This window comes from Lactuca virosa, chromosome 8, assembly GCF_052849685.1.
Source record: "Lactuca virosa cultivar CGN04683 chromosome 8, Lactuca_virosa_CGN04683_v6, whole genome shotgun sequence".
Taxonomy (NCBI): Eukaryota; Viridiplantae; Streptophyta; class Magnoliopsida; order Asterales; family Asteraceae; genus Lactuca; species Lactuca virosa.
This window is the reverse complement of record NC_136433.1, coordinates 145706221-145729781: the sequence shown is the minus strand read 5'-3', so window position 1 is coordinate 145729781 and position 23561 is coordinate 145706221. Positions and strand designations below refer to the sequence as shown.

At 36.8% G+C, this 23561-nt stretch overlaps 1 long non-coding RNA gene across 9 annotated transcripts; it reads left to right on the top strand.

Moving 5' to 3' along the window:
• The first annotated feature begins 16774 nt into the window (after positions 1-16774).
• Positions 16775-20466, top strand: LOC145132509 (uncharacterized). Of its 9 annotated transcripts, none has more exons than XR_013718108.1 (11): positions 16783-17428; positions 17622-17725; positions 18067-18190; positions 18271-18340; positions 18447-18522; positions 18887-18962; positions 19039-19098; positions 19180-19258; positions 19334-19403; positions 19522-19631; positions 20144-20466. It is a non-coding gene; the product is annotated as an uncharacterized LOC145132509 (long non-coding RNA). The 9 variants fall into 9 exon arrangements; XR_013718106.1 differs by having other exon boundaries at positions 16784-17428; positions 17622-17735; XR_013718113.1 differs by having other exon boundaries at positions 16775-17428; positions 17622-18190; positions 18447-18546; positions 19043-19098.
• The last annotated feature ends 3095 nt before the right edge of the window (positions 20467-23561 follow it).

The following is a 23561-nucleotide window of genomic DNA, read 5'->3' as shown; positions in this document are numbered from 1 at the left end:
TAATTATTTATGTTGAATAAATATCACTTAACAACAATATTAAGGTCGTGAAAATATGGCCGAGTAATAGGAGTCGGAATGTATGGTCGTGCATTTTGGTCAAATACGGACTTCAGTAAGTAAGGTCGAAATTGGCATGAAGTCAATGGTTAAAGTCAGTAATGTCAAGATTGGCATAAATCCGTTTCAGTCAATTACAACGGCAAAAAGTATTGGATGTCTATTGTTTTTCCATTTAAATAATGACTCTTTTTGGTTATCAAAATTGGCTAGTATCACAACAATAATTAATCACTCAATCATTCTTTTGGTTTGTTTTCAAGAAATATGTGAAAAATAAGCGCTATAATATATTTTGGAGTTAAGTTTATAAATAACATATCTTTATTATCCGATATATAGTTAGAATTCGTCTTGATACATGCTACGTTATATTCATATAAAAAAAACAATTCATCTGTTTAAGTTGTTAAATATTTAACAATATATTTTTTCCTTCAAAAACAATTGACGCAGGCACATATAAAATTAATGCATGTTTAATATGAAAAAGAAAAAGATTATAAACATTATTATACGTGGGGATTGGGGAGTATTAGTTAAATTGCTTTCTGAATAACTTTATACAACAATTATTGTTAATTTACATTTGTTTTATATCTTTCCAGATATAAATTATTTATATACATATATCATTAGTTAAGTTGCTTTTGATACCGTATCTTTTATGTAATTCGATATGTATGTTATAAAAATAAAAGTAGATTCCCAGCCCTATATATTAAAAAAAAATTATACTGATAAAACTAGTTATTGGTCCAAAACTTTCATTGGATTTTATTTTTGTTAAAAATTAAAGTGAAGTAGTTAACTAGTAATTACACTTTTTATTTATATTGCTGCAGTTATTTTAATAACAAACAATAAATAATTGAGGAGTGGCCAGTGGCCACCGCTGACCGACCCTGTCCACATCTTAGATAGCCGGCAATCGTTGTTCACTCTTCAGTGTCATTTTAGAAGGTCTTTGTTTGTTGTTTACATTATAAACATATAAATAATGGTTAACACGATGAAACATATAAAATATTAAAATGTTTTTACAAAAGAACAACTATTTAAAAAGCTATTCGTTTCTGGTTTTAGTTTTTAACTACTTATCTAAAAAAACTATAAAACCGACATGTACATTTCTACTATTATTGATGCACTCATATGTCTAATTTTGCAACACGTTTTTGAACGACAGAATATGTGTAAAAAAAATAAAAAACGCTAACAAATAACTAGCGAAAAAGAGGAGTTGCATCAAAAATGTATAAGAGTAATTCTAAAATGTTGATGTGGAGTGTGGACTTTTATTATTTTTGGATTTATATATTATTCTTCGACACAAAAAACTAACTCAACTCAACCCTCCCCACGTGCCCTACTTTTTCCATCTTTCCCAAATCACGAATGACATTCAAGGGAAGTGGCTGTATGTTAATGTGTGATTATTTAGAAATGACATCATTTATTCATCGGCAAATATTGGCTATATATTTTTTTGGGTTGAATTCTAAAATATAGATAAAAAAAAATTAGATTTCTGAATATAGACATTGATTCTATGGAGGTAAACTTTGAGGGCTCCACGGAATGACAAAATTGTAATTAAATCAGAGGTACTAACGCAAAAAAAAAAAAAACTCGATGATCAGTTCCGCGGAGCTGCTAACGAGGTCCGCGGAGGCACCTCTGCGGAACTGTTTATCGAGTATTTTTTTTCATAAATACCAGATTAAGATCGGAGGATTACAATGAGATATCTTATTAAGATCGGAAGATTATTTCCTGTTTTGGTCCCACTAAGTCAACATATCTTATTATTATTTTTTTATTTGTAATAATTATAAAACTGATTAATATAATGAGGAGGTTTATCGCTTATTGATATCGGAAGATTATAATAAGATTATTCTCTTTTTTGGTATAATGAAGGGGATTGTAATAATTATACCTTATACGATTAATTGGAGGTATTAACACAAATAAAAAAAATAAAAAAAACCTCGATGAACAGTTCCGTGGAGCTGCTAACGAGGTCCGCGGAGGCACCTCCGCGGAACTGTTCATCGAGTTTTTTTTTTTTTTTTTTGAGTTAATACCCAGATTTAGTTACGATTTTGTCATTCCGCAGAGCTACAGTGGATAGGGATGGAAATGGGGCAAGTTTGGGGCGGGGTTGACCATCCCTGTCCTCATTCCCGAGTGTCTAACCTCGTCCTCATCCTCATCCCCACCCCCAACGGATGCGGAGAATCACCCTACCCTTTGTATTTTGGGCTTTTCCCCAGCTCATCCCCGGCCCATCCCCAACCTATCCCCAGTCTATCAACATAATAAACTCTAACTTACACAAAAAAAATCAAGTTTAACAAGCGATCAAAACCAGATGCCATAATCAGATTCTGCTTACATCAATCACAAAGTTTAACAAGCATCAAAACGAAAAATGATGATTTGGTATACAGATCGTCGAACGAAGTGACGATTGACGAACTCTTTGAATAGGGAACATAATTTGATATACGGGCTCTTTCTCTGACGGTCTAATATAGATCAATTCATTTTAGTGGACTTAATTCAAATTCAATAAATGATATATATATATATATATATATATATATATATATATATATATATATATATATATATATATATATATATATATATATATATATATATATATATAGTCATCAAAGCGGGGGCGGGGCGGGTTGGGGATTGTTATACCCGGCCCCGACCCCATCCCCAGTTTTAGCATAATGGGGATCCCCGGCCCCGTACCAGAACCCGTTTTAGCGGGGAATACCCGTCCCAGATTGGGGCAGGTCAACCGGGATCCCCACCGGGTCCGGTGAAATTTCCATCCCTAACAGTGGATTCCGCGGAGCCCTCAGAGCTTACCTCTGCGGAATCCATGTCTATATCCGTCAATTCAATTTTTTGTGTCTATATTTTGGAATTCAACCCCAAAAATATCTATAGCCGATATTTTTCCTTTATTCATACCCCTATGTATACTTAATGGTATTCCTAATCATTAATTTTTAATAATTAAGCGATGATGACATACTTTTTACTAATTATTATTAATTTTAATAATTAGATTATGATTATATATTTTTTTATTAATATATGAATAAATGGTATTTACATTTTTCTTTTAGACAAAACTTCAAAAATGGTCCCTGTGGTTTTCAAAAATCTGAAGTTTAGTCCCTAATTTTTAAAACCTCACAGATAGTCCCTATGGTTTCAAAACTTTTAACAAATTGTCATTTTCGCTAACTCCGTTAAATTTTGGTCGTTAAGTGAAGGGCATTTTTGTCTTTTCACTACCACAGGGACCATTTATGAAGTTTTGCCCTTATTAAAAAAAATTATTATTTAATATTAAAGGTCTCTCTCTCTCTCTCTCCACCTGCAAATCAAACCCACCGAAAACCACATCCCTGCTCTTCAGTTGCGACGGATTCACCGTCTTCGACACCACGGGAAACCTTGTCTTTCGAGTCGACGACTACGCCAATGCTAACAAGGCCTACCAATTAATCTTTTCTTTTGGAGTTTTACTGTAATAATCCTACTAGAAGAGGAATTAGAAGTGATGCCTGCCTAGTTGCAGCAATTGAAAGAGGATAAAGTAAGTGGCGATTCCAATATGCTATGAAACCCCTTAATCCTCCCAGGTCATCGGAATTGCATGCCACATTCTGTGAAATCACTAGAACCTGAATTTGAAAAGAAAACACAAGTATAATTACAAGTACCCCTATCTCCGATACAACAACCATCTCCGATTATAAATAAACTGAAACATAAATACCGAACAAGAACACGGAAAAGATGAAGTAGAACAATATTTTTGAATTTGGGCAGGCATTTAAATTTGGTGTCATCTCTGACTCCGACTAAACAGAATATTGACTTGTAATTCCCAAATATCCCATCGCCAATCAAAGCAAGAATTGCAAATTCATAAATGTAAATTGGACATAACAACCCGAAAATTAATCGTAAGATGAAGACTAACTAGGGTGAAATTATAGGAAGGTATTGGTGCCATGTCTAGTAACCCATGATCGTCTTTGATAATTTGCCAATTATTCCATGATCGACTTTACCTGATACCAAATTGAAGGATCTTTCTGCGATACATTCAGTCGGAGTAGAGATCTGGTCTGTCCGGAGAAGGATCGATTGAGCGGTGATTTTTATGTCTTGAGGTACTGGGTATTGGTCAATGGGTGGTAACCAATACTTATGACAACTGAACGAACTAAAGGAGGGGTTGTGGCGATTTCTTTGATCAATAATAGCAGGTAATGTTGGTGATTCAGAAAAGGGTAAAGCGCATATACCCTTCGAGAGAGAGAGAGAGAGAGAGAGAGAGAGAGAGAGAGAGAGTGTGTGTGTGTGTGAGTGAGTGAGTGAGTGAGTGAGTGAGTGTGGGACCTTTAATATTAAATAATAATTTTTTTTTAATAAGGGCAAAACTTCATAAATGGTCTCTGTGGTAGTGAAAAGACAAAAATGCCCTTCACTTAACGGCTAAAAGCTAACAGAGTTAGCGAAAAGGACCATTTGTTAAAAGTTTTGAAACCATAAAGACTATCTGTGAGGTTTTTAAAAATTAGGGACTAAACTTCAGATTTTTGAAAACCACATGGACCATTTTTGAAGTTTTGTCTTTCTTTTATGTTATTAAAAGATATATTAAAGTGAGAAAGTAAAATGTAATTATTATGACTAGCCTCATTATCTATTCGTTAGATTATTTTTTATTATAATTAAATGGTGATTTTATAGATATTATTTGTAGTTACAAAGTTATAATGGGTAGGCATCGAAACAATTTAATTGGATTGTTAACACCACTCCATTTTCAATAGCATTTGAACAAGTTTTAATTAATTTATTATGTTAAAAACGTACATATATTTTTTGTTTTATATCTTTCAATAGTCTCATAAAATTTAAGAATGAAATCCCTAAAGTCTTATCTATAGCCTTGAATCCATTCCTAGTTTTGTATTCCTTCCCATGTGGGATGAAATGCCTAGAACTAAATTCACTCATTTTTCCATGTGGGATGGAGTGATTTTTGTCCAACCCTAATTCCATAAGGGTTCTGGAATATTCCGGATCAACCAACTATTGATTAATTGAATATTCAACCCTTTAACTAATTAAACTGTTAATTATTTCTCCAAATACATTTCCAATTAGTTTCTTATTAATTATTAATCATAATAATTAATAAACCAATTTTTTCTTTATTTATTCTACTCAATTTGGGTCTTGAGGGCAACCTAAAAGGACCTTGTTATTATTAGAAATATTACTAATAGTTAATGACATTGTGTAACATCCATAAAAATTCAATAAATTTAAACTTTTCAAAACAACCCTTTTTCTATAGAAACGTTTACAAAAACCGTTGCTCCCAAAACATTATTTAAAAATCAGAATCTCTTTCAACATAGTTTTCAAAACATTTACATTATCAGAGTTTCCCAGAAATCATAAGTCCAAAACACGAGGATGTGTACGGTCACACCTTCACCTTGCCACGATCCACTGAAGAACCTGAAACCATAAACCAAAACTGTAAGCACGAAGCTTAGTGAGTTTCCTCCAAAATACCAACACCAAAACAGATAGAATATACAAATAACAACATGTATGCAGTCCACATGTAAAAGACTGGATTACCCCTTGAGCCCACAGTATGAGTCTGGCTTGCCTATCAGGCCCACAGCTCATATCTGGCTTGCTCTCGAGCCCATAGCATAAGTCTGGATTGCCCTTGGGCCCGGGAGGATTGGAATACCGATGAGTAGCCCTCAGTACGAGTCTGGCATACCACCCGGTCCCCAGCTCATATTTGGAATGCTAATGAGCGCTCAATATGATTCTGGCATGCCCTCCCTGGCCCTCAGCTCGTATCTGGAATGCTAATGAGTCCTCATTATGAGTCTGGCATGCCCTCCCTGGCCCTCAGCTCATATATGACATACTCCAGGGTTTGTTGGCTACAACACAAAGCAGTACAATCTCAACCCAACCCACATAACATGTCGACATATAACAGATAATATCATATACAGATAAACAGACAATATCACAGGTAATCCTACAAATTTACCAGACTAGCATATCAAGACCATCTTAACAAGACTAGCATGCATATCTATTTATACTCGACATATCAACAATATCAGGCTATCAACCAAAGGGCCGGCCCTGGTGCCTTCGACCCGAAAGTACAGTGAGGAAAACTCACCTCGTACTTCCGAAACACACAGACGATCCCTGGCTGCTGGCTGCCAGATCCCCAAACTGCCAACATCAAGACAACACCCCGTCAAAAGCTGATTCCATGAATAAGCTCTGACTGTAGATCCGCTATCACACGCGCGCTAACAGATACCAAAATGACAATCCATCAAGATCTAGTCACTGACTTATATTATGAGTCCAATTCAGGGTAAAAGACCTTTCTACCCTTCCTCAAGCTTAGGCCAAGGCCAAGGCCCAAACTAGATGACAAAAGGCCCAAAATCAAAATAAACTCCTTAAGTCCAATTATGGCCCAATTTTCCAAATTGGGCCTAATTCATTTCATGGCCTTCACTCAAGAAGATCCAGCAAACCAAAAACCGAAACTGAAAAATCCCAGACGGCCCAACACAGCCCAATGCAAACCAAACCCGAATCTTGATCCAAAAAGGCCCAAATTACTTCAAGGCCCACACTTGGCCCAATTTTCCAAATTGGACCCAACTTCTTATTGGGCCTTATCCAAAGGTCTGATCCTCTAATTAGCCCAAAACACACTTATCCAGATAGTCTATTAGGGCCCAAGTATCAAAGCCCAACAGATGGCCCAATACCCTAAACCCAAAGCAAAGGAGCCCAAAACAGTCGCGTACGCGGGGCGTACGCCGGAGGTACGCTCAGCGTACACGAGACCTCGCATTGACCAAGTTACGAGGAGGCTGACCAAGTACGCGGGGCGTACCCTCGCAGATCAAAAAGTCCAAAATATGCTTAATGACTTAAGCACTTAAGCCCAAATTACATATCCATGGCCCAAATGAACCCTAGAGTTATAAATTCTCCAACTTTATGACTTTACACGTCCAAAAGTTCTTAATACAAGGACTTAATCCATTAAGTCCCTTCTACCAAATGCATGATACACTTCTGGCCATTGGGACCTCATTTTTATGACTAAGGACCCTTCCTAGGGTCTGAAAGGACAACTCAAATCTTCCAAAACAAAGCATGCACAAAATGGGACTTTTGGGGACAAAAGAATGCCATAAAGCTACCAAGATGAGATCTAAGCAAACCAAGCATAAAGGTGGTAGCTTTTTACCTTCTGGAGCTTCCAATGGAGATGATGATTCAAGATCTACAAGCTTGCTTCCTTCCTTGGCTCCTTGATGCACTTCCTTCTCCTTTAAGCACACTAATAACACACTTTAAGCCCAAAACACTTTCATATGGGGTTAGGGTTTGCTAAGAATGGCTCAAGAACTTGGAGGCTAAGAGAGTGGGGCTAAATGGTTCATAAAGGTGATTAAATACCCTTAAAACCCTAAAAATTAGTGTTTCATCCAAACACTAGTACGCCCAGCGTACATATGTGTACGCCCAGCGTACTCACATGTACGCCCAACGTACTTCTTATGCTCCCAAATTACCATTTTGCCACTAGGGCTTCCCATGACCACTTCTTACCAAATCCAAGGACCAAAATGACATAATTAAAACCCAAGGGATGAATTTGAAGTTACTTGAAAGATGGGGTGTTACAACTCTCCCCCACTTAAATTCAATTTCGTCCTCGAAATCATTCCTTACCATCCCTGGCAAGCCCGATATCCTGAGGGGGACAACCACGACCATGAACATACAACAAACTTCCAAAGGCGACTAAACCTAAAAGAAATCTTTTCAACCCGAAGAAGACGAATCCATAATCCCATGCAGCAAACCAACCCTACCTTATCTGAAACTCAAGGCTCGAAATGGGTCCGACTCCCTGACAGACCACCTTTACTGAACAAATGCTAAATCCATGACACTTATCCATCAAACTATCTATTCAACTCCCGATGATAACAGTTCCATGAACACAATGAGATACAGGACATGAATTTCGTTAATTGTCGGAACGATACGCGGCTGCTATAATTCTGAAAACCCCATGATCTGCCCGACCTTCACCGATAGAACCAACCCAGAGCACAAACACATGAACTAAGTCCTGACCTTCTAGCTGATACCTTTGATATACCAATTTCTTAAGTCACGTCTCCCTGATTTACAATCCTTTCACAGATGCACTCACGATTCTCAACGCGATTTCCCACCATAAGCCATCTCGAAATGGCCATCCGTACAATTTCTCATAAGTTCTTCCCTAAGGTTGATGAGCATCCGTCCATGAATCCACCCCCAGTCCCTGACTGGAGTCACCACAATCATGCAGAACAGATCCTTAAAAACAATTCGATAGCGAACCTCTCCCAATACAAATCCATATGATGTACCAAAACCTTAAAATAACCTTTGACTCTCTGCCATGCCATTACCAACCTCCGACCTGATGAGAAAAGATGATCAAACCAAGAATTTCCGCATTTCATCCAACCCCTTATCGGTCCAGGTGTACCCCCACCTGAGCATCCACTCGAGACATTCATAAAGGACTTTATGACTTGTAACTTTCCAACCAATTCCCAACTTGAAACCCAAAACCCTAGCAACAACTTGCGAACGACCGAAATTATAATGCATGCCTTCCACAAAGACTTTATGATACCTGACTGATACTCCCAACAACCCTTAACCGCTCCCTATCCAAACCAACTGATTTATGGGTCTTCCGATCCCCATCAACGCGTTAATACCGAAAGTACCACGAGCAGAAGAAATGAACAATCATGTTTACTATGCCCACAACCTATGACTGGAATACCTTTGAAAGGTCCTCAACATAGGTCTAGATTGCCTCCAATCCCACAACATGAGTTTGAAATGCCCTCCCTGGCCCGCAACCCATGTCTGGAATGCTCCCGATATCACACCGACCTTGTTGTCATCGCATCATTCGCCCAACACTACGGGCCTGAAGATACCCATCTCATCAACATCCCTCACAATCGACCAATGAGCACAAAAATGCTGCCACCAAAGCAAAACCTTTCGAAAACGTGGTCGCACATGACCCGAGAATCGGATAACGACTGCAATCTTGGTCTAATTCGAAGGCTATAAGCCTAAAAGAACCATGCATAATAATTTAAACCAAGGGCTCCAAAGCTATCTTGCCCATCTCTCATGAAAAACCACCATGCACATCCTTAGGGCACACATAATCTCATCCAAAGGGAGAAGAATTACCAGAGGTGACGCATTCCCTGCTCTTAAACTGTTGCCACCTGAATCCTTCAGAGAACTCCCGCTGAAAAACGAGCTCGACGATCAATGATCTAGGACACCTTGACACCTAAACCAAAGAACCACAAACTCACCTGGAGCTGAACATACCCGCTTCTGGATAGGGTTCACTGATCACCATCCGTCCAACAAATCTGAAAGCAACAATCCGAACAGCGAACTGACAAAACCTCCATGACTGACGCTCAACCTGAGAATCCCAGCTCTCCCCCACTTAGAACTCGAACCACTACCCACTGGTGGTGAAACCAAAACATAACCCAACCGGCTCAAACAGGTACAACCATACCTGACCATGGAATGAATAACATACGCAAAATGGTCCTCCGGATACTGATCACCGAATTCCAAGAGAACCTGAATTTCAGCTGAAGACCTCTGCATTTCCATTTATAACCACTTACAAAGCACATGCAACTACATATTAACGATCCAAACATACACCCCCATGCTTGCAATCCCAAACGACAATCTGACACTGGGCTTTCCCATCTCCCAAGAATACGGGCCCTTGCTCGCATCGCTAAGGTACTCATACCACATCAATCAATTTGCGCACACCGGTGCTGCCATACTGTCGCCAACCACTGCGACCAACATACCCCAAGCTGATAATCCAACCTAACTCGGGAGGTCACAACTCTGCCCACTCCTTCTAGCTCAGAAAAACTGAAGGGCAAGATCCTTGCCACAGATAACGACAATCTAATCCGACAATCTACCAGTTAAATCCCAGATGCAATTTCCAAGCTAATCATATCGACCACTTCTTCCCCGTGTCTCGAGGCCTATGACACCATCTCTAAAAAAACCCTCGAGACTTCCAACCGACATACTCATCTGGGTCTGAACCACTCGACCCATATCAATATCACCATAGGGGCCTGAACAACCACAAAACCTATCCTCGCCTGAGTAGCCCAAGCCAAAAGATCGACAAATACTGAACCACTGCCTCGAACCATGGTATCCTACCATGCTATCTTTCCTGAACAGTTCTTAGAATCCCCAAAACCTTCCTTGAATCGAGTATGGATCCTGTACTTCCAGTAGTACGGGCCCAATACTACCTTCCACACCTATCCATACTTTCCTCAAGAATTATCTCGGGTCCTCTACGACCTAGTCACAAAATATACCTGAAACCTGCTCAACAGCGAAACAATTGCACTAAATTACTCCCTAGGCTATCCTAGGGTTCCACACTTCTCTCCCATCAGCTGTTGAAGAACTCCTCACAATGTCAATTAGCCATTCCATGAATACAATCACATGCAACAAAGCTCAGATAATCCTTCGAGTAACAGACTCATCCCTACAACGGTTGGACTCAGACAAGAGTTGCGCAACAGGGTCAAATCCGTCACTCTAAGATTATCCAACCTTTTTCACATGTGACTTGAAATATAAACTTAATGGCTAAGTCACATCACTCATGACTTCCACAAAGCACAAATCAAGAAACATTCGTGCAGAGGAGCCGACTGACACTAAAATGTAATAAAATCTGACAGATCCTCCTATGAAATCCTCGATCTCCGACTCCCAGCATCTCGAATGCACCTTCGCCCTGCCCTCACTCTCTCAAGAGTGGCTAATCCTTCCTCACACCGACTCGCTATGAACCGCGCCCAATCCATGGAAACCACCGCTACCTCATCCAATAACACGACTGGCCGACTGACCTCATACGACTCACCATACCACTAATTGCCACACGACTCTCCATTGGTGCCAGGTGACTATCGCATGAATACAATTAAATGCCCTACAATTTAAACAATCTTAGGCTAAAAGATTCAATCCTACAACGGTTGGAATCAGACAAGATCTGCGCAGCAGGACCAAACCCCTCAGCCTAATATTCTTTAAACCATATAGCATGTGACTTAGCATATCCACTCAATAGTCAGTTCACACGCGAAAGAGTCATACAACAGCCAAATAAAGGAGCTATATAGGAACTAAGCAGGCCCGGTTTAAGAGGGGGGCAAGCTGGGCCACTGCCCAGGGCCCATATGAACTTGGGGGCCCCAATTTTATATCATTAGGTATTTAGTAATAATAAATTCTGTTAGCATATGAAGTGAAATAGGCTTCAGCAGACTTGGTAGGATGATTTTCACATTTGATGTGGCACCCTAGTTCGATTCTTAGGAGTAGTAGTGTTTTTTTACCACTTAATTGATTCTTTTTTTTTTAAATATGTTCAATTATCCTTTTTTTCAAATGTTTTTTTTTCTATTTTTACTTTGCATTCTTTTATAATGTATATTAAAGTCCAATAAACAATAAAAAGATAATAAAACATAGTAGGCTAGATGGTTTATATGTTTGATTTTATTAGAATGTTATGTATTAGTATTGATTTAGAATTTTTTTAATTGTTTTATTTAAAATTCATTTGAAGTTATTTACATATAATTATGTATAATAACAATCTTTTGTAATAAATCACTAAACATTTTTATTTATCATCCTTAATTTGTCTATCACCAAGATTCTGCGAAAAAAATTAAGTTAGATTTAATTATTGTATAAATTTTGGTAATTTGAAGGGGGCCTTTTTTTTGTTTTGCCCTGGGCATCAAATATCATAGGACCGGCCCTGGAACTAAGGCATCACATAATCAAACAATTCTATCATGCAATTCCTGGAGATCCCTAGTCTATCACTAGCATGTTGTTCTAACATATCACAATATCAAAAAACAGTATGGTATTTTGGGGTCTACTTACTGGCGATCGTACACATCACATCCTCCTTAAGTATTTTGAAAATCATTTTGAAAATCTTTTTCCTTAGTTTGAGACTGGATTCACACGAGTGTTCCTCAAATTCACTCAAACCAAGGCTCTGATACCAACTTCCAACATCCATAAAAATTCAATAAATTTAAACTTTTCAAAACAACATTTTTTCTATAGAAGTGTTTATGTATTTCCGATTTTCAGCAGCAGCGAAGCATGACAATTTTTACTAGTTATTAATAAAGAACAAAGTAAGAAAGTGTTAGATCGAGCTTGTTATTGATTTAAAATTGTAAAGATAATAGGAAATTATGGGAGTAGTATAGCGAGGGCTCAAGTTCGCTTTTTTTTTTTTTTTTAGAAACGGCCAAAAGATATTAAAAGATTCAAAATCTTAGCAAGTAACTAGGCAAGAGCAAAAGAGAAAAAAATACAGTTTTAAAGTTATTACATAAGGAAAAGAGGGAGGAATTCCAATCTATCCAATTATCAACAATACCATTACCCATGCATTTGAGCCATAAGTATGCCAACGATTTGATGTTATCAATACCCATGGATGTTATGGTAAATACTCCTCGAAATAATCTCTCATGCCTGATCTTCCAAAGGCTCCATAGCAAACCATAACACATACATAATAGTTTAATGCGCTTTTTAGGTCATCGTCCCCACGAGGCTGCAAAATTTAGTAGTTCACCAACATTATTGAATTCTATTTCATACCACTCGAAGATCTTGTCATTTATAAGCTTTGCGTATGAACACCTAATGAGGATGCACATTCAACTTCTCCAATACAGGATCCACATTTTGTCGAGTTGATATTCGTGCCACAAAGTTGTAATGTTGTAGCAAATGGGATGCGTCCTTGTGCATCCCTCCAGACAAAGCACAACACCTTTATTGGGATAATCTTACACCAACACATCAGTGGAAGGTTAGAGGAGTGTTGTGCAGTTAGGTCCATTTTTCCTCTGATTGCTTCCATAGTGTATCTCCCGTCTTCTGGCATTAACAAGCACGTCCATTTCTCTTGACCAGTTTGTAGTTGACACGAAGCAATCAAGTTCACTTGAGTCCACTATAATAGCTTTCCTTCATTGATATTTGGTGTTGATCTGTGTATTATTTTTTGTTATTTGATGTATATCGACCAGCTTTGTGCTTCTACTTTTGCTTCCCATTGATGTTTTTTTTTAATTTTTGTATGACTTTACGGTTTTAGGAAAAAAAAAACTACTTTTATTAATATATATATATATATATATATATATATATATATATATATATATATATATATATATATATATATATATATATATATATATATATATATATATATATATAGAAATTCCGAGGTGTTGCACATGGAAATACAACTCTAGGGACTAAGATATTCGAAAAAATAAAAATAGAAGCCTAAAATATCAATTTTTAAACTATGCCCGAGATTTATAATAAATGTACATATTCAATTTCTCATATCAAAAGTTGATGATGGCAGTTGGGACTTGGTTGGCCATAGATCTACGGGGACCCTAGATCTACATGTGGTGTTTGACTTTTGGATATTTATTAGTCTTTTTCTTGGGTGCCTTCAATTTAGTTATTATTTTTATATTCAGTTTAATGGTTTCAAATTGTTGAAATCAAAATCTTGACAAGTTCGTAACATACAAGTCAAGTATCTATTGAAGGCAAAGGGCGGTTTAGATTTTTTTTCCCCGCACTTTAATTGTTATTAATATATTTTTTTTATCATTTTGTTGATGTTAGAAGCAAATGTTTTGTTAAGATCGGGATCATACATATAATCGTTTTCAGGTTTGTAAAATCGAAATCGAAAGATCACAATCGGGATCCTAACATCCCAAAAAATGACATAAAAACGTAACTGGTCATATATAAACTTTTTTAAAGTATATCATTGTTAAATAACTCAAAAAGATAATTGATCTTGTAGTGGTCAATGCATGGTTAAATAGCTAAAAATAGTATTAATACTAATAATTTATCAGTAACATTTCACAACTTTCATGTTATTTAACTATAAGGAAGAAATCGATAACAATTTCATCTTTTGAAACTCAATTAAAAATCGTAATTTTTCAAGCTCTTAAGGAAAATGGCTTGAACAATATAAGAAATGAATCTTGAAAAAAGACTCACTTTTATTGATAAGCTTGAACTCTTTAAGAAAGAAATTAATAACAATCCAAAACTCAAATCTCAAATTCTATCATCGACGAGGGTAAAGTGTAAAAGGGAAAAAAGAATTCTAGGATTTTGGTCATTTACGGTTCAAAAAACAGTACAAGAAAGGGGTTATTACCGATTGCTCATTGGGTAAGGAGACTAGGTCAATCAGTAAATGAGTAAAGATAAAAAAAAATCAGATTAAAGTTTGGTAATTTTCATTAAATGGCAGGATCGGATTGGATCCCAATCTTATGATCCTGTTCCTGTCTACGATCTTACATATAAAAGAATCCTATTGCGATCCGACAATGTTTTCATAGGTAGAATCGTAGGATCTTACCATAAAGATCTCGATGATCGTAGAATATATATATATATATATATATATATATATATATATATATATATATATATATATATATATATATATATATATATATATATAGAGAGAGAGAGAGAGAGAGAGAGAGAGAGAGAGATTCAGTAAGATTTTTTTTTGTAGGAAGGTAATATTTTTTTTCTGTATATTTTTATTGGCGAACAAAACAAATGAATTCCTATATGAATAAAAAATAACACGATTCACAAAAAAATCCCGAAAAAGCATTTCGATGATTTATTTTTACGATGATTTTTTTTATTCAGAAAAATTATCATAAAAATGATTTTTTTTTTCTTGATCACTTAAAAATGAATAATAAATGTGTTTTTTGAGAAAAAATTTTCTTATGGATCATCCTACTTTTGATTAATCTGGTTATATATATATATATATATATATATATATATATATATATATATATAATTGATTTAGGTTGTATTTGCCGTGCTAACTGAAAAGTTAATTATTAACTTTTCAGCTACCAAATGGATTTAGCCAAATAATATCAAGTGTTGTCATCCTTCCTTGAAATCAAGGGTTCAAGTTACATCTGCGACTTAGATGAAATCAAGATTAATTTAAGAACATATTAGATTTGTTGTTTCAAATAATTTTTATTAATCAAAAGTTTAATTTATAATTTAGTTTATAAACTAATTTTATACTCTCATAAAAATATTAAACTACAATAAACTAAATAATAAAATAGTTTTTTTTGAAACGAAATAATAAAATAGTTAATGTTAGAAAAAACAACCTTAATTGATGGTTTATAGTGATTGTCTTCTATTTGATAAACATAATTAATTGCTGGTGTATAGTGATCGTCTTCTATTTGATATCAAAGTTAAATTGTCATATCAATTAAGTAATCCATTTTACTTATAAATGGATTGAGCCGGATATAATACATGAAATACGTAAAATTAACATTTTATATAAATTAAAACGGGTAGTCCGAGATTGTCTAAGATATAATTTTATCGTAGATAATTGTTTTATTCAAAACAATTTATTATTTTTAGTAAGGGAATTATTTTATTATATTTAATAAGCTGTTTTCTTTGAAAAAATGTTTTCTATCACCCCAAGATATGGTTGACTCAATGTTTTAAAAATCGGTTTTTTAGTTGAACCGGTATGGTGACCGGTTTCCGGTTTAACCGGTTCGACTGCTGGGTGAACCGGTTTCTATACTTTTCATGTTTTTTTGTCTATTTTCCTACACATACATACATATATAAATTATGAATTTGATGTTTAAAAGTTCAAACATTAAAAATACACATAAAAATAAGTTGTAGATGAATCCAAATACATTAAAATACCACAAAACCATAAGTTTAGTGTTTTACATCAATTCATATACGTCAAAATGAAAATAAAGTATAATACCGAAACAAAATATAGTTTTAGATGAATACAAACATATCAAAAAAAATTATAAAGTTTATCATATGTTTTTATTTAGAGAAAACTAAATAGATTTGAAAAAAATCACCAAAGTTTATTATGTAAATGGTTCTTTTTCATGTGGTTTTATTAGGTTTAACCGGTTCAACCGGTTATTTTGACCGGTTCAACCGGATTTTTCTAAAAACCGGCCGGTTCAATCCGGTTCAGAAATCAATATAAAATCGGTGATAGTCGAACCGCTCCCTCTCCCGGTTCCCGGTCCAACCGGTTTTTAAAACATTGGGTTGACTAGTTGTTAGTTATGCCAACAAATCATATACCTTTGATCCAAATTTATTTTTAGCAATATTGTTAATCTTGTTATATGATACATCCGTGTGACATGGGCGTTAATGCCGTTATATGTGTTGAAGTTTTTCTTATGAAAAGACTTTTTTTTTTAAATGATAATCTTCGATTCCACATACATTATATACATATTAATTCTCATCCGGTTGGTGAACAAGAATGTTTTGCAAATTCGAATTTCACCACAGATTTCTGCCTGTTTAAGACGATTGTCACGCTAATTTAGGACCTTTACACTTACGTCCCTTAACATATTCTTTCACAGATTGAGGCTTCGTCACTCACCCACCGCCTCTCCCATCCAATAATGTGTTGCTACCGCCACCGTCTCTCGCATCCAATCACTTACCATTACCATTTCTTATCTTTATCCCATGATTAAATCCATTCTCCTTTTCAAGGCCCGTTTCTTCTACATCCAACCATACAGAAGGGATATTGGAGAAGAATCCAACCAGACATCACTTTCGAGACGCTGAAGGACGGAGAAGTAATATCGGTGCCGGCGGTTGCCTTTGTGGAGAACCGAACAGACCGATAAAGTCTCCTTTAGCGACGTCGCTGCTCGGCCTTTTTCTATTTTCTTAGCTTTCTCTGAATTTCTAACCATAACCAAATCTGAGTCCTAATTTTTGGCGGAAATCATGACCAATCTGAGCCCTAATTTTACACTTCACTGATATGTATTACTTTTCCATCTGAATTTTTTTTACTTGCTGCCCTCTTTCCGTTACAGGTCTTCTAACTGGAATTGCAGCGATGGATAGGGCTTCATCACCTTCGGTGGCGATGGTACACCTCAACCAGGTATATAAGCCTTAAATTTTCGACTTACTTTTCTTCCGCGATTTGGAATTACCTCAATTGTTTGAGTTAGAACAGAATATGATTGCTATGATTCGAGTAACTCTTAAGCTCACGTGATTGGGTTTCCAATTAAAGCATTTCTTTCAACTTTATTGTCTCACTCTGGGTTGTTTTTCAATACTAATGAAAACAGGGGATGCGAATGATGTTCTCACTGCCAAGAAGAAGCTGTTGAATCAACACGATACTAAACTCATCAATTTAACATTTTTTTGTGCAAGTGGCTGAGGTTTTCAGGTAAAACAAGGTAAAGTGTGACCTGACAGAAAAACATGACTTACCGTGTACCTAAAAGACTTGAGGGGGTCCAACCTTCCAAGACTTTGTCATCTTCTTATACACAATTAGGAATCGATCACAACCGCATGTAGTCAACAACTTCATCATTTTGGCCTAATTTGGCATTTTTTTATATTTTAACATAGAATTTTGGATTAACCTTGACAGTATATATTGTTGCTTTGTTGGAATTATTTTTTACCAATTTAAATGATCTATTGTTGGTTGAATTACTTTGCTACAATATTTTAACTGCTGGCCAGTTGTACTTTATGTTAACTCTGTTGTACATGTTATAGAACCTACTATTTGACTAATCAAGCTTTTGAAGAAGGAATTCCTCAATTACAACACCTTCGTCATGTATCTGTTGAGAGAAAAGTCAAAAGATGAAAAAGAAAAAATTATATTTATGAAAATATGGTATACATATATTTATGAAAATTATATTAATTTAAAAGATTTGCAATTGTAATATTATATTAATTTATGTTTTATTACAGGTGATGAAAAGTCAAAAGATGAAAAAGAAAAAACCACATGTACAACAGTACTGCGTTGGGACCCACAAAGGTTCGTGCTTTTTAAATCGACACATTTTATAAAACTTCCATCCATTTTCTTTATTTTTTGTAAATTGACTTTTCAAATGGAAATAAAACATGTGATCTTTTGGCAGGTTTGGGAAAATTTACGAATAGCATACTGAGAACAAACCCAAGTACATTCCCTCGATACAAACAGTTTCAACAAAGGTTGAAAAATTATACAAACAAGAGGTTACTTGGATTTTTAGGTTTTAATGGAGCAAAATAGCAATATACTTTGAAAAAATGTACCAATTTATAGGAATATGATCCAAATACAAACCATATTTACTGTTATAATAAGATTTTTTAAAACAATTAATGCTATAATTGGGTACAGTTGTCAAAGTGCGGGTTAATTAATTTATTGTGTTGTATATATATATATATATATATATATATATATATATATATATATATATATATATATATATATATGTATTTTTGATCTGATTTTATATACATCTGTATCCTTTTTTATTTTTATATCTCAAGCTCACAAATTTATAAAATTTTCCGTATACTTTTACAGTTTTTACACAAGATACATTTCATACGAGAGTTTGATGGAGTACAATTCGAAGAAGATGGGTACACCTCATGTGTAGGTATACTTTCATTCATTTTAGTCAAGAACATAAATTAGTTTTCGAAGGGTATTTTGGTAATTAAGTATTTTTGTAGCAAGTGGCCCCAGGCATTGTAAGATCAATAATGGAGGATGTTGGCATGAAAGCCGAGATTGTAGTTCACTCTCACCTTGTCTGGTTTTGTTCTCTCTTGCAATTTATTCATAGGCATTTTGGTAATTTCATTCTAATGTAGGGTTTATAAGATGATAATGAAAATGGAAAATGTGCCTGTCCTTCGGGATTTAAAGCTGATGGTGTTAAAAATCGTGAAGGTAAATAAATTTTTTAAAATGATGGAAGGGTTTTAGAAAGGTAATTTGGTAAATAAGATGAGTTATTGAACACAGATGTTAATGAATGTAAAGAGAAGAAAGCATGTAAATGTCTAGAATGCAGTTGGAAGCATACATGAGGAAGGTATGAGTGTAGTTGTACTGGTGATCTTCCTTATATGAGATACCATGATACTTGCATTAATATGTTTTCTATTTCTTATTTTTTTATTTGACTATTTATTTATTATAAATGATGGCAGGTAAGACAGTTGGCAAAGGTAAATCTTCATGGGCTGCCATGTGGATTATTTTCTTGAGGTTAGCAACGGCTGGAGGTAGAGCATATCTCGTATATAAGTATAGATGGAGGGTAAGTTGGTCCTTTGACTTATTTATTTTCCAAAATGGTAAAAAATAAAAGTATAATGGTTTAGCTGAATGAATAATGATGTATGTCCGATTAAACTCTTATATACATAAAGTTTGTTTCTTTCTTAAACTGGTCAAATCTTGTGAAGGAGAGTAAATGACAATTTCTGTGTTTTATACTTAATTGCTTCAATGATCTTATATCACATGGTTTGATATTCACTTTCTGGGAAAGGATTTGGCTTAGTTTGTATATGATTGTTTCTTGGACCTGAATTAGAGCACGGTCTGTTCTTAGTTACTTGACCGCTTTTGTTGCCTTTATCCATGAAATTTATATCCTTATGATATAATAAAAAAGGTTAAAAAGGAAAACTGTTTGAAACTTTTATAGTTTGTTTGGAAAAAAACATAAAGTATAAAAAGTTAAACCACAAATTTGCCCAAAATATAGCGGTTTTTGTGTAATTTCCCCTTTTTTTTAAAAGTTATTAACTAATTTTTATTTTGCAGGCTGCTATGAATCTAGGACCATCGATCATCGAACTCAGTCAATTCCATTCCACTATACCATACGTCTACATCAATTTGATCATATTCCCGTGTTGCATCTTCCCCCTCACTGGACCATACACCTCAATCCCAACTCCATTGATGACACATTCCATTCCATCATCTGCTCTAACGACTCCCGTTCAATCATGTAATTAGTTTGCTTCTTAACAACACATGTTTTATAACTCGAGCATGACTTATGTTGTTTATTTTGTGCTTACAAAGAAAAAAAATTCATTGAATTGTACACAAAAATAAAAATTTATCAACATTTGACCAAACCCGATCCAACCCGACGCCAACGGCGCGGGTAATTCCTGCTAGTTATCATAGTTAAGTTTAGAAACCGCGAAAACGAATATCTTCGATGCGTGTGTACAGTCCCACTAAGTTCTTCTCACGAACGACCTGCAAAATGTTTAATCCTCAATTGTAAGCATAAAGCTTAGTGCATTCTCTACCATATATTCCACCATACATACAACACATCCACATACAATCCTCGACTCTAGCGTCGAGAAACCAAATCTCCTATCCACACTTCGGGCCCAACCCAAGAATATACGGGCCAACCCAAATCATATAACATGGCACGTCCAAACATACATAACTGGCCCCGCCCAACCATACATAACGGGCCCATCCCAACCTCCACAGGCAGGAGCTACATCTTGGTCTTCCATACAAATGTCAGGGGCCAGATACCGGTCTTCCATATAATTCATAAAGTCATATGTAGTCATGGATCAGATAGACAGTTAAACTGATGATCCACCTGAGAGCGAACAATCAGACAAGAACTTGTGCTTCTTTCAGAACTATCTGTCTCACCCCACCAGTTATCAGAACCCAAACTCTACCACACTGAGTCAACAACCCCCAACTGTCTCTGACAAATAAAGGAATTTACCCTCTGATTCGCTCAGCCTTTCAATTCTCTTTTTCAGTCCCTCCACCTAAGCCTTTTTTTTATCAAATCCAACAAAGGCGAAGTAACAACCATCCTCAAACAAATATCCTTGATAGAAGAACTCACAGCCTTACGACTCAAAGCATCAACCACCACATTAGACTTCCCAGGGTGGTACAGGATCTCACAATCATAATCCTTTACCACATACAACCATCTCCTCTACCGCATATTCAAACTCGGTTGATCCATCAAGTACCTCAAACTCTTATGGCCAGTGTAAATAGTACACCTAACCCCATACAGATAGTGCCTCCAAATATTAAGAACAAAAACCATAGCCCCCAACTCCAAATCGTGTGTAGGGTAATTCGCCTCATGAGGCTTCAACTGCCTCGAAGTGTAAGCAATCACATGACCCCTCTGCATAAGGATAACTCCCAAAACCGAAATAGAGGTGTGACAATAGATCACGAAATCATCCAAACCCTCGGGAAGTGGGAGAATCTTGGCCTCGCACAATCTCTGCCTCAGAGTCTCAAAAGGCAACTGCTGATCAGACCCCACCGAAAAGTCATATTCTTCTTCGTCAAGCAGGTCAAAGGCACTGCAAACTTGTAGAAATCTTGGATAAATCTCCGATAACACCCTGCAAGACCCAGGGAAACTTTGAATCTTAGATGGAGTTCTTGGGACATCCCATCGCATCACGACCCCAATCTTGGCCGGGTCGACCAATATACCATTCTGATTGACGATGTGCCCCAAGAACTGCTCCTCCCGTGACAAGAACTCACATTTGGAGAATTTGGCATACAACCTCTCCCTCCTTAAGATCTCCAACACCTCTCATAGGTACTCCTTATGTTGCTTCTTGGTCTTGGATTAGACCAGGATATCATCTATGAACATTATCACCGATCGATCCAGCATCAGCCTGCAAACCCAGTTCATGAGATCCATGAACGCTGCCGGTGCATTGGTAAGTCCGAATGACATCACCACGAACTCGTAATGACCATAACGAGTCCTGAAAGTTGTCTTCTGCACATCATCATCCCGGACCCTCAACTGATGGTACCCTGACCGCCAATCAATCTTGGAAAACCAAGATGCACCCTGGAGTTAGTCAAATAGATCATCAATCCTCGGAAGCGGGTAACGGTTCTTCACCGTTAGCTTATTCAATTCCCGATAATCAATACACGTCCTGTGAAAAACCGACCTTCTTCTTTACGAATAGAATCAGTGCTCCCCACGGGGAACTGCTCGGTCGAGTAAATCCCTTGTCTAGCAGCTCCTGAAGCTACATAGACAACTCCTGCACCTCTAGTGGTTCCAGGAAATACGGTGCCTTGGCTATGTGATGCGCTTCAGGAATCCAATCAATCCAGAACTCGACTTGCCTTTCGATGGGCACTCCAGGTAACTTCTCAGGAAACACGTCAGGGAAATCCTGAACAATGGGCACCTCACTCAGCGTCGACGCCCCCTCAACTCGAGTCTCCGTCACATAACCCAAAAATCCGGAACAACCCTGCTGAAGATATCTCCCGGCCCTCGCAGCTGAACATAGAGCCGACCCATGCAAAGCTCCATCACCAGGAATAACCAGTTCTCCCCCACTTGGGGTTTAAACTCTCACTAATTGGCGCTCACAGTCAATTATGGCCCCATTGGGTCTCAACCCATGAACAACCCTGCTGAAGATATCTCATGGCCCTCGCAGCTAAACATAAAGTTGGCCCATGCAAAGCTCCCTCACCAGGAATAACCAGTTCTCCCCCACTTGGGGTTCGAACTCTCAATAATTGGCTCTCATAGTCAATTATGGCCCCATTGGGTCCCAACCCATCCATCCTGATGATAACCTTCGATCCTCGCAGAGGAATCGTCACCAATCAATAGAATATCTCTCACTAAATAGATTTACGACACACCCACGATGAATCCTCGAAGCACTCACAGTACGGTCACCCGCAATCTCAACCTCCAGTGGGAAATCCAGAGTCCCGGGAGCATCACAAAACTTCTTGCTAAGTGCAAGAGATACAAAGGATCGGGTAGCACCCGAATCAAACAGAACATGATAAGTCATAACATTGACAAAAAAGGTCCCTATACAAGATCAAATACAATCATAAGTATAAACAAAGAAAGAAAAATAATGATAGAAACAATTCACACACCAGCACCCACATCCGGCGCTTCACGGGCCTCATTGGTGGTTAGCTGAAATATCCCGCTCTTCACAACAGGTGCCTCCGCCTTGCCCTGGCGGCCATCAATAATCCTCAAGGTGGTTGGCGCAGGCGCCTCCACTGCTCCTCCAGACAATCTCGGACAATCGGCCTTTTTATGGCCGGTCTGATTACAATGAAAGCAAATCAGAGCACTCTTAGGGAAGTCCCTACTCATGTGGCCCGGCTGACCACAACCAAAACATATTGAACCTGACACTCAACA